Source organism: Chiloscyllium plagiosum, unplaced genomic scaffold (assembly GCF_037043375.1).
Source record: "Chiloscyllium plagiosum isolate Xiang-an unplaced genomic scaffold, Cpla_swu_hap1 HiC_scaffold_1, whole genome shotgun sequence".
Classification (NCBI taxonomy): domain Eukaryota; kingdom Metazoa; phylum Chordata; class Chondrichthyes; order Orectolobiformes; family Hemiscylliidae; genus Chiloscyllium; species Chiloscyllium plagiosum.
This window is the reverse complement of record NW_028270139.1, coordinates 10,452,487-10,465,199: the sequence shown is the minus strand read 5'-3', so window position 1 is coordinate 10,465,199 and position 12,713 is coordinate 10,452,487. Positions and strand designations below refer to the sequence as shown.

The following is a 12,713-nucleotide window of genomic DNA, read 5'->3' as shown; positions in this document are numbered from 1 at the left end:
TGCATCTTGTAGATGAAACACAATGCTGTCATCGTACATCAGTGGTGACAGGAGTGCATGTAGATGGAGTCGAATGGAGTGCCACTCAAGTGAACTGGTTTGTCCTGAATGGTGTCAAGCTTCTCGACTGTTATTGGAGCTGAATTTATCCAGGCAAATGGACAGTACTTCACCATACTCCTTGTAATTATGGACAGGCATTGGAAGATAGGAGGTGAATTACTTGCTGTGAAATTCCTAGCCTGTGAACTGCTCTTCGAGCCTTGTTATTTCTATGGCTGGACTAGTTCAGTTTCAGGTCATTGGTCAACTCCATGATGTTCATAATGAGGGGACTCAGTGATGCTAATCCAATGGGAGATGTTTAGGTTTATTGTTGTTGGAGATAGTTCCCTGGTACTTAGGCGGCTTGATGTTACTGACCACTTATCAGCCCAGGCCTGTATGTTGTCCAGATTTTGTTGCATATTAAGATGGACTATTTCAGCATCTGGGGTGTCACACTGGTGCTGAATGTGGCATAGTCGTTAGCAAACATCCCCAATTCTGATGTGTGTTGGAGGGAAGGTCTTTGGTGAAATAGCTGAAACAGATGGGCGTTTACCACCCCCCTGAGGAACTTCTGAAGTGATGTGCTGGAAATGAAATGATTGACCCATCAACAACCATAATCACCTTCCTCTGCTAGGTTTGTCTCCAACCAATGTGTTTGAATTTTATACCCAATTTTAAGAGGGAAAAGAGTAGGTCAAAGATGATATTTATTTTAAAAGTTAGAAAAAGGCAACTATATGGACATGAAAACTGAGTCTGGCTTAAGTCAACTGGGATATTACAAGATAGATCAGTAGAGAAGGAGTAGCAGATAATTAAAGGGATGTTTCAGAATACTCAGAATAAACCCATTCCTATTATAAAGAAAAATTCTCAGAGGAAGACCATGGTTAACTAAATAAGTTAGAGAGTATCAAACTTAAGGAAAAAGCATATAATTGTACAAAGGTGAGCAGCAGGTCATATGACTGGTCAGAATACAGAAGAAGGCAGGGAATGACTTGAAGATTAAGCAGAACAAATAAATGAGAGCATGAGAGGAAGCTAGCTAGAAATATAGAAACAGCACAAATTTCTCTAGGTATCTAAAAAGTGAAAGGTAGTAAAGTAAATGCTGGTCCTCTACAGGATGAAGAATGTGGAGTTAATAGTAAATAATAAAGACATGGTGGATGTAACGAATAAATATTTTACTTTGGTTTTCATGAAGGAAGATACAGAAACTATCCCAGTAATAACTGTAAATCTAGACATTGAAGGAAGAGAGGAACTTGGTGAAGTTATAATCATGAGGGAAGCAATACTGAATAAACTGAAGGAGCTGTGGGTTGACAAGTCTCTAGATCCTGATGAATTTCATCTTAGAGTCTTAAAATAGGTGGCTGATGAGGTATTGATGTATTAGTGTTAATATTCCAATGTTTATTAGATTCTAGAAAGATTTTGGAAAGATAGCAAGTATACCCCTCTATTCAAGAAGGGAGGGAAGTAGAAAACAGGAAACTATGGGCCAGTTAGTCAGTTGTGGAGACGGTATTAGAATCAATTATTAAGGAAGTAATAACTGGGTTCTTGGACAAACCCCAAGGTAATCAGGAACAGTCAGCATGATGTTGTGAAAAGAAAATGACAAATTTATCGGAATTCTTTGAATAAGTAACATGGTCTGTGGGTAAAGGGGAGCTCGTTGATGCATGGTGCAGTCTTCCAGAAGACATTTGATAAGGATTCACAAAAGATTAATGCACAGTGTAAGAGGTCACAGTATAAAAGGTAATATATTAGCCCAATAGAAGATTGGTTGACTGACAGAAACAGTATATATAACTATAAAAGATTAGTTTTCAAATTGACAAGATGTGACAAATAGGGCTCTGTGCTGGGTGTTCAACATTTTATAATTTATATCAATGGCTTAGACGAGGGAATGAAGACATGATGGCTAAAATTGCAGATGATAGGAAAGTGTGTTGTGAAGATGACATAAGAAGGATCCAGACAGATGTAATAGGTTAGCTGAGTGGGCAAAAATCTGGCTTGGGGAGTATAATACAAATAAATGCGAAGTTCTTCAAAATAAACAAAAGGTTGAAGTATTGTTTAAACTGAGAATAACTCCGGAATTTCAAAATGTCGAGGGATCCAGGTGTTGCATGAGTCACGGAAGGTTAGCATTTGGTAAAGCTCATAATCAGGAAGGATAATGGGATGCTTGTCTTTACTATAAGAGGGTTTGAACATAAAAGTAGCAATGCAATGCTTCAGTTATCCAGACATTGATAAGACCACATCTCAATGTAGTATGCAGTTTTGTTCTCTTCATTTAAGGGAGAATGTAAAAGTGTTGGAAATGATTAAGAGGAGTTTGCTCGATTGATACCCTTAATGAGCAGATTGTCTTATGACAAAATATTGGAGAGGATGGACTTATTTTCACTACAGTTCAGGAGGGTAGGGGGTGATTTGATTAGAATTTAAAAGATCCTGAATAGTCTTGACAAAGTAGATGTGGAAAGGATATTTCCTTTTGTGAATGAGTCCAGAATTAGGGTATACTCTTAAAATTAGCAGTTGCCCTTTTGGGAAAGATAAGGAGAAGTCTGTTTCTTCATAGAATTGTGCAACATTGAAACTGTAGATCGTGGAGATGGAATTGTTGAATATTTTTAAGGTGGAGGTAGTTAGATTCTTGTTGAGCAAGAGAATTCAAGGTTAATGGTAGAATGGAATTTGGAACACAATCTAATTCATGAAGGACTGAATGGTCAACTCTACTCCTAATTTGGGTGTTATTCCTTTGCAAGCGGAAAGGACAATGCTATCAACAGCCCCTTCTACCACTTTGCCGATGATTAAAAGTAACTTGATAAACAGGAAATTGGCTGGATTGGATTTGTCCTGCTTTTTGTTCACAAGACATGCCTGGGCAATTTTCCACATTGTTGGTTAGATGCCAGTGTTGTAGCTGGAGCAGCTTGGATCATGTGGTTCTGGAGTGCATGTTTTCTGTACTAATGTAGAATGTTGTCAGAGCCCATCGCTTTTGCAGTATCAAGTACCTTGAGCTATTCTCACTGTCATATGGAATGAATCAAATTGGTTGAAGACTGGCACCTGTGATACAACGGACCTCAGGAAGAGGTCAAGGTGAATCATCCACTCAGCACTACTGGCCAAAGATTTTTCAGAACGCTTCAAGCTTTTGAACTGATGTGCTGGGCCCCCCTTATTTAAGAAAATGGAGATATTTTGGAACCTCTTCCTAAAGAGAGTTCTTCAATTGACCACCACCATTCACGACCGGATGAGGCAGGACTGCAAATTTAGAACTGATCTGGTGATTGTGGGATCACTTTTTGCTGTCTGTTCCATGCTGCTTCCATTTTGAGATATGCAAGTAGTCCTGTGTTGTAGTTTCAGGATGGCACCTCATTTTTAAATACGCCTGCTCTGTTAATGCTGCTCCAGGCATGCTGTCTTATTCTCTCATTGAATCTCCTGGCTTGTCAGGTATGGTGGATATGTTCCACAATGAGGTGACAGTTTGTGGTTGAATATAATTCTGCTGTTGCTGTGGGCCACAACACCTTATAGATGCCTAGATTTCCGGTTCTAGACCTTTTTGAAGTCTGTCCTATTTTTAGCATAGTGTTAGTGCCACGCAGCAGAATGACAAGTATCCTCAGTGTGAAGACAGGACTTTCTTTCCACAAGGATTGTGCAGTGATTCCGACTGAAATGGTCGTGGACAGATGCATCTACAACAGATAGATAGATGATGTGATCAAATAAATGATCAAGCAGCCAAGTCCATTAAGACTTTGCCAGTTTTGTCAGTAGTGATGCTTCTGAGCCACACGTTGTGACGGTTATTAAAGTCCAGCATTCGGAGTACGTTCTGCGTGCTTGCCACCCTCAGTGTTTCCTCCAAGTAGTGTTCAACAGGAAACAGAACAGACACATTAGCTGAGGAGGCGACAGTAGATACTGATCAGCAGGAGGTTTGCTTTTACAAGATCATGTGAGATTTCATAAAGTTAAAAATCACACAACGCCAGGTTACAGTCCAACAGGTTTAGTTGGAAGCACTAACCTTCAGAGCGACGCTCCTTCATCAGGTGGTTGTGGAGCATACAATTGTAAGACACAGAATTTATTGCAAAAGTTTACAGTGTGATGTAATTGAAATTATACATTGAACAATACCTTGATTGTTTGTTGAGTCTGTTAGAATACCATGATAGTTTCACTTCTTTCATATGTAAATCAAAAAACTTTTTTAAAAAGTTACATTCTCAGGTTAACTGTAACAATTGGTGTCAGCGCAGACAAGATGTTGAAGGTGTTAGCCCCCTGTGTTCTCTGTCTGTGCCATTATGTTTAGACTGATTCTAATCTAAAAAGTGAGTTAACAGAGTCATATATAGATCCATGCATTTTTTGAGCAAAGTACAATGTAACTCTGCAAACGTATATGTATATGTGTGCATGTGGTTTTGTGTGTGTGTCTGTCTGTCTGTCCGGGTGGGGGGTTGTGAGTGTGAGAGAGAGTGTATATCATGTTATTCTAACAGATGAAAGGCTCAACAAACAATCAGGGCATTTTTCAATGTATAATTTCGGTTACATCACACTGTAAACTTTTGCTATAAATTCTGTGTCTTACAATTGTGTCCTTCACAACCACCTGATGAAGGAGCGTCGCTCTGAAAGCTAGTGCTTCCACTTAAACCTGTTGGACTGTAACCTGGTGTTGTGTGATTTTTAACTTTGTACAGCCCAGTCCAACACCGGCATCTCCAAATCATGTGAGATTTCATAGGATCTAGAGAACTCCTAGGGCAACTCTTTCCCAACTATATATGAGTAGGACAGGAAGTACCTGGGAATGGTGAAGGTTGTATCTGAAAAACTGCCCTGAAGAAGGGCTTATGCCCGAAACGTCGATTCTCCTGTTCCCTGGATGCTGCCTGACCTGCTGCGCTTTTCCAGCAACACATTTCCAGCTACTTTCAGTTCTTGGCCAAGTATAAATGAATGGGCATTTTCACTCCTCTGAAAGTAAAAGGTGATATGAGGCAGAGATGGGAATTGTGAAACACCAACAGAATTAACTTTTAGAAACTTGAGCATGTAGGGAGTTGCAACCTAGCCATCAATGGTGGAGAAAGTGTGCGACAAGTTATACTTGAGGGAGAGATTTTGTAGGCTTTCAAGACACACGTTCAACTCTTCGGAATGTCACATATGAATGGTATTTGTTCAGTATCCGAAGGCAATGGAAGCAGGAAACTACGAATTAGCGTGTGTCTGCATGGATTCATCTAGGTGAATCTTTTCAGTTTGAAGAACTGAAAAATGACTTCATCAAAGATAGGACTGTCTCAGGCATAAGAGATCCTGCCATGACAGCACATCTGCTGAGGGAGGAGAAACATGCTCTCAGAAAGCCGTCGGCTTGTGCAGAAGCTCGGAGGTTATCAATCATCAGCTGGAATGTGTTAAATGAAAGAATGGACATGGTTTTTCATTATACTGAGACATTAATCCGTGGGAAATCAGCACAACAGATTTGGAAAAAGGAAGAAACATTTGCAGAAAAGCCAAGAATCTTTAAGACCAGAGGACAGGATATAACAATTGTGAAGGACATCCTTCAAAAGAAAAGACAGCATATCCACTGTGGGAAAGTAATTCTCTAGCTGCAAGAAACTGAATGACTTTCCATGCAAATCTTTAGCTAGAGAAAAAAAGGAAACCTATGAAGATAGCTGCTATAGAGATGGCAAACAATGATTCTGATAAATCACTTTCCATTTTACGAGAATTTGGCATGGTTAGGTCTGAAGGTGATCATTAGTTTCTGACTGTTGGAATTATGACTGTAGAAGGAGAATAACAAGTGAACATGAAGTGTCAAATGGGCACCAGTGCAACATCATGAGTTTCACACACAACTGTGTAAAGTGGCTCATAATGGCTACACATGAACGAAGCATTCAAAAGAAAAATTAAAGCTATGTCATGGAACAATATTTGTGTGAAGGGGGCAAATCAGGCTAAGAGCTCAATGCAGTGGGGAGAATGAAAAACTGAAGTTATAGATGGTAAATGTTAAACAAAATCCACTTATTCCCAGCTGAAGCAAGCATAATGATTAGACTGTTAACCCTAAATGTGCCAGAAGAGGTTTGCAGTCACTAAAACATTGACTGATGAACATATCCCAGATTACAAAGATATTTTTATAGGTCATGTATAGCATTCTGGTGAGTATCATCCAAAAGTGAATACACGTGGGAGACCAATGCAGTGTCTGCCAAGGAGTTCCAGCTGCCCTCAAGTCAAGCCCATTTATATCATATTATTGCAGCAAGGACAGCTAGTTGTATTTTACACCCAAGAGTGTGGTGCTGGAAAAGCACAGCCGGTCAGGCAGCATCTGAGGAGCAGGAAAATGGACATCGACCTCTCCTGCTCCTCAGATGCTGCCTGACTGGCTGTGCTTTTCCAGCACCACACTCTTGGTTCTAATCTCCAGCATCTGCAGTCCTCACTTTCGCCTAATTGCATTTTACATCCAGGGCATTGTCGCACATTGAATGGCACAACACTAGGAAAGAGAGAGAGCATCTGGTGTTTACGTCTGCTTGTGAGCATTTTAATCCATACCTGTTTAGATAGAGAAGGTAACAGTGGACTTCAGCTACAAACCAATACAAAGCATCTTCCTCAAACTGCCTCTAACAGTTCCAAAGCAAGTGCAAAGGATTTTATTTTTCTTGCAGAGATCCATTTGAATATGACATAAAATCAAGGGAAACAGATATATGTTGTCGATATGCTGTGGCGAATAACATTCCCTTTGAAAAATTAATAGCTAAGACAGAATGTGAAATCTTGCAGATGCAAAGAAAAGCAAAAGCTCACCATGCTCTGGAACTTATCAACTCTGCATCTTCCTCAAATCAAGTAAACAGTGCAATATAATGCAACTGTCCAAATGCTGCAGAAACTAATGATGAAAAGATGGCCTGAAATTATCAACGACACACTTGTTGCGATAAGAGAGTATTGGCATCGAGAAACAAAACGATAGCCCAAGATGGCATCTTGTACAAAAGAAATAGTCATTATCCCTGAGGACAGGTAATGAAAATAGAGATGTCAAAACATGTACATATAAGTCGTCAGTGAATTGATTCTAAACTGAGGAAGAGAGAAAAAAAAAAGTGTTCATCTGGACAAACGTGAGCAATGAGATTCAAGACCACACCAGCAAATGTCGTACTTGTCAAGCTACAGAGCTGCTTATAATACATCACATCTGAAATAGACCATGGATCATTGAAATATATCTCTTCACGTTTGCAGCAACTGGTTATCTTGTCACCATCAACTATTCAGATGACTGGGTCTTAGTTCAGCTGACATTACTGACTGACTGACTACCAATAAGTCTGTAGAATGCCTGAAGACATACTTAGTCATTAACTGTATTCCACATGTTGTGGTGAGTGACAATGGCCATCCATTGTGAAGAATTCAGCCACTTCACAAAGGATTGGGAAATTCACTGCCAGGCATCATCTCCACACTATCCCCAGTCAGAAGGAAAGGTTGAGGCAGCTGTGAAGATCGGGAAAGGCAGCATAAAGAAACAGAGAAGATCCAGCAGAGACTTTTATTGAGTGGAAAAACACTACTGAAGGCATGGAAAAATATCCAGTCCAAAGATTAATGCCACACAGCATCTTTCACTAGCCACCAAACTACAAAAGCCAGAAGTTATATACTGGGCACGAGTGACAAAGTCAAGATGAAATTTTAGAAAGTCAAATTTCACTTCAAAGAACTGCCATGTCATTACCAGATGGAGGTGGGGACTGCAGATGCTGGAGATTAGAGTCAAGATTAGAGTGATGCTGGAAAAGCACAGCAGGTCAGGCAGCTTCCGAGGAGCGGGAAAATCGATGTTTCGGGCAAAAGCCTTTCGTCAGGTGTCGTTCCTGATGAAGGGCTTTTGCCCAAAACTTTAATTTTCTTGTTCCTCGGAAGCTGCCTGACCTGTTGTGCTTTTCCAGCACCACTCTAATGTCATTACCAGAGCTGAGCAGCGGAGTGGCAGTCAAAGTATGAACATACAGTGCTCTCAACAAAATTAACACAGTAGCAACATGGAATCGGGGTGGAACAATTATCAGCTTCATGATGCATGAGAACCTGAACAACCAGATACATCATGACAGTGGGGATATCTACGTACAGAGATGCTATACCTTCATTACAGTCAGCAGATCAAAAAGAATTCTCATCACCTGCACAGAGTACAGATTAACATCCAGTCATAGAGTTCAGCTGTTCCTGAGCAACAGGAAAGATTAGTTACTACGACAACAATGTTCAGCATAGGAGCAAAATTCAGGAAGGAAGAAGGAATCTCAGAATCACAGAAGTATTAGCGAGCAGAAAAAGGCCATTTGGCCCATCATACCTTCACCAGCTTGTTAAATGAACATCATTTACTTTTCCCTTTTTGCTCATACTCTTGTAAGTTATTTTTAATCAAATAATCATCCAATGCCCTCTTCAATGCCTCAATCTAACCTACCTCCACCACACTTTCAGGCAGTGCATTCCATATCTACTCAGTGAGAGCAGAAGCAACACCCTAGGAATGAGTAGATACCAGGCGAAGAGACAGAGAAAATGTAGGTGTGTATCTTTGGGACACTTTTATGATTTAATGATTATCTGTATATAATGCAAGTGCAGAGATTGATAAAAGTGGAACAAACCTGAATTAACATGCTGTTTTGTTAATGTTTGATCATTTTCTTTGTGACCATGCATATTGGGTAACTTTTAAATGCAATTTATAAGGCATACATTTTTAATCTTCTTTATGAACAGTGAGTGGAGAAATGCAGTTGTAACTTTAGTATACTGACTGGCTTATGTGGTCATGAGACCTCTACCTCTGCTGTACCTGCACCTTTTGTGTGTAGCATGCGGCAGCCATTAAATACACATCACTTGTAACATAATCTGGGACCTATGACCTACACTGGATCTTCATGTATTATTGTGGTACGAACAGATAGAGTAAACATGAATACTGACCATTAGTAAGAGGCAATGAGCAGTCTAAGTGGCATCCCTTAAAGCGACAACAATGGATTATCTCAAAACCAAATATCTTTTCTTAAAGATTGCTGTAGGGTTGAATGCTCCTTCCCATCCTATCTGCCTGTCTCTCATTACAGATAAAATTTTGTTGATTCAAGCTTCCATTTACACATGGTGAGAAATGTAAGCACCTAAAGCATGAATTTTAAAGTTTCTCAATGGGTCAGCAAGAATTTATGATGAGGTACATTTTCTTTTCTCTAGGTGGATGTGAGAACAACTTTAAAAATTTAGATTTGTGAAGCTGTACTCAAATTATTAGCATGTTGGAGCTCAGTGTAATTGTAAGTGGATGGAAACTATTTTTGTTGATGTTTTCAATTAAGTTTTAAGACTCTCAGCAATTTTTTTTTACTCTATATTAATGCGTGCACTTAAACAATTAAAGTAAGCTGCAGCTGGCTATCGACATAGACAACAACACATTGCATATCCTGTAAGGAGGTGAAGTTAGATACCATCATGTCACCGTTACATGTGGAATTAAACAGAATCATAGAATCCCTACAGTCTGGAAGGAGCCAAACGAGTCCACACTGACCCTCCAAAGAGCATCCCACCCAGATCCAGTCCCCTACCCTATCCTTGTAACCCTATCTTTCCCATGGCTAATCCACCTAACCTACGCATCCCTGGACACTATGGGCAATTTAGCATGGCCAATTCACCTAACCCGTACACCTTTGGACTGTGGGAGGAAACTGGAGCACCCAGAGAAAACCCACGCAGACACGGGGAGAATGTGCAAATTCCACACAGGCAGTCGGCCAAGGGTGGAACAAGTCAATAACATTTATGCCACCATGAGACTTAATATATAGTGCCCGGCCACCAGTACCATCGAAGTATTTTCAAAAGGTCTTTTTTCTTTTCCTTACGGTTGACCCAAGTTTTTTTCATTTGGGATGGGAGGGAGCCTGCTCAGCAGTGGAGTCTGTTGGCCTCGAAGGTTTGGTCAGGTGACCCTGGGGTCATTTAGATCACATTTTGCGAGTCTTCTTACCAGAGGCTGGTGGATCCTTCTTGGCCAGAACTTCTAGGGTGTCAGAAGGCCCCAGCTATATATGGTGTATCCTGAGGAGTGACTTTTGACAGGCTTGTTGGTTCTTCCTCTAGCTGGGTGTCTCCCACCTCCTCCTGTCTTGTGAGGAAGGGGCATCTGGACTGTGCACCATATTCTTTGTTCTTGCCGTGTCTTCAGTCATGAGGACCATTGGCTGGGGATCATGGAGTTCAGGTGTGTGCACATATCTGGCAGACTCTGAGGACACTGTGCCCGGCACTTCATTGCTGCTATCAACCTGTCTGTGGAAACACCCAGACAATCACATGTTTGAGACAGCTCAGTCCGCATAGCTTAGCTACATGCCTGCAAACTCTGGGCTATGAGGGCCATTCCCTCCCACGTTCCTGACTGCTGCTCCTGTTCATCCCTGTACCTTTGGACAAAGTGCCTGATTATGATAAACACAAGGTCCTAGGACTGAGCATGTGTTTGATGTCCAGTGGTCCTCCAAGTGCCAACAACATCAGACATTTCTTCCTTGCCAACTGTGCAGCTGTTGCACTGAAGTGTTTACCAGCTGAAGATCCCAAACTTTGTAAGCATGATGTTCCCACCAAGGTGATAATATCTCAGCTGGCCCTTATTCTGGGCTGTTGCTCCTGGAATGAGAGAAAGGGAGGAATTGAATGAAATGAACGGGAGCGGTGCAGCTGTTTCTGCCGGTACAGGTGTACGAAAGGTGGATGGATGCCCCGGGTGAGTGAGTAGGCAGCACAGATGCTATGTGGGAGGTTGGGAGGGAATGAGTGCAAGTGAGGAAAGATGTTGCATGCAGTAGTGAAGGAGTCTTGCTGGGAGTGGGTGAAGATACGGCGAGAGATCTCACTAGGCCTCGCAGAGGGAAATTTGATGATGCTGACACTTGCCAAATATGTAAGGTTCTGCCTTTAGTGCTTTTTATTGTGTGGTACTGTGTGCCACAATGAGTTTGGCTTAAAGACAGACTAGTCGTGGAGGAGGCAAAGTTCAGAGCAGTCTTCATGCAAACTAACGCTATTTCTTAAACATTAATCCTAAATAATGCAAGGCATGGGAATTATAGATATGAGGAGGATGTTGAGGAGAATTTCTTTCTAATCATTCTGCAGTCTGTGGAGCATTTGATCTGATTTCCTTCCCATACAGTAGAGAAGTGTGCTGATCTGTTTATTTGATTTGACTTGATGTTCAGCTATTTAAAACTGAATTCTGCTTTCCATGTGTGCCATTTCACTCAAATTGATCACATTATCAAATCGATCTGAAAGCTTAAAGTTTTGGAAGGATTGGTGAATTTTGTTGCAGGGGTTGATGTTGATGGACTCTTGAAGTTGATTCTTTTCTTGATTTGGAGGAATATTATTAGAGTTTTGACCTTCCCTTCCCCACATTGGTTTTGTTATCATGTGGTATTCTTAGCTGTTTAAAATTGCTGTTGAGTCTTTGTAGTTGTAAAGGCTGTTGTAGAATTAGAACTAGATTTATTCTCACGTGTATTTAATTTACAAAAGAATAAAAATACAGTGATAAGTACACAATGTCGCCAGCACACAAAGTACTTAGGTATAAACCTTAAGTACAAAAAAGACTTACCTATGTATATCTGTAATGTAGTGTAAGTATAAATTGGGAAAAGAGGAAATGAAGCTAAAAAGATAGATATTATAGTCCTTCCACGTGGTCTAACTAGACTCCATCAATTCCCAACCAGTAGCTGTCTTCGGTCCAGACCACTAGATGCTCCTGGTCTGCTTTGGGATGTTGGCCACACCTGCTATGCTCCAGCTCACTGGCAGAAGAGGAAAAAGACAGAAGAGAACAAAAAACACAAGAGAGAAAAATAAAGGAATGGATGGAACAGACGAGTTCCATCTGGAGTGTCCTACACCACCACCATCTTGGATTCAAAAGTTGTATTGCTGTTGTAGTACTAAAACATAAAGCTGTTAAGTTTCTGCAGTTTTCAAATAAAGGCCAGGTTTCTTTACTGTGACAGAGTCTTCATAGAGATGAATGAGGATATTCCTTTTTCAAAACGACGAAACAATTTCTGAAAGATCTGTTGGTAGAACTTTTCAAAGTAGATTCACTCAATAAGATTCAATGATCTTTGTTGACTGTGTCAAAGATGGCGGCCATTCTTTTTTAACTGTTTCAACGGTCTGGGGTTTTCCTGCAGGAAATTTCTGTTCAGGAATGTTTCTTTACAGCAGCTGTTCTGTGGCTTCTAGTTGAGAGCTGATCTTAAAGGTGTACTGAATAACACCTTGAGATGTTATTTTTCTCTTCTACGTACAATCATATCTGTTTCTTGTCTTTACTACTGCCGTGATTTTCTAAGCTATGTATCCTTTCTTTGCTAGAATCTTTCATTATGTAGTTTAATTCCACACTGAGTTTGGGTTCAAGACAGAGTAGTTGAGGT

General features: G+C 40.5%; 1 protein-coding gene across 6 annotated transcripts in view; it reads left to right on the top strand.

Annotated features, from left to right (window-relative positions):
• The window catches only part of hhip (hedgehog interacting protein), a 156,399-nt gene that overhangs the window by 65,389 nt on the left and 78,297 nt on the right, over positions 1-12,713 (top strand). The window lies entirely within an intron of this gene.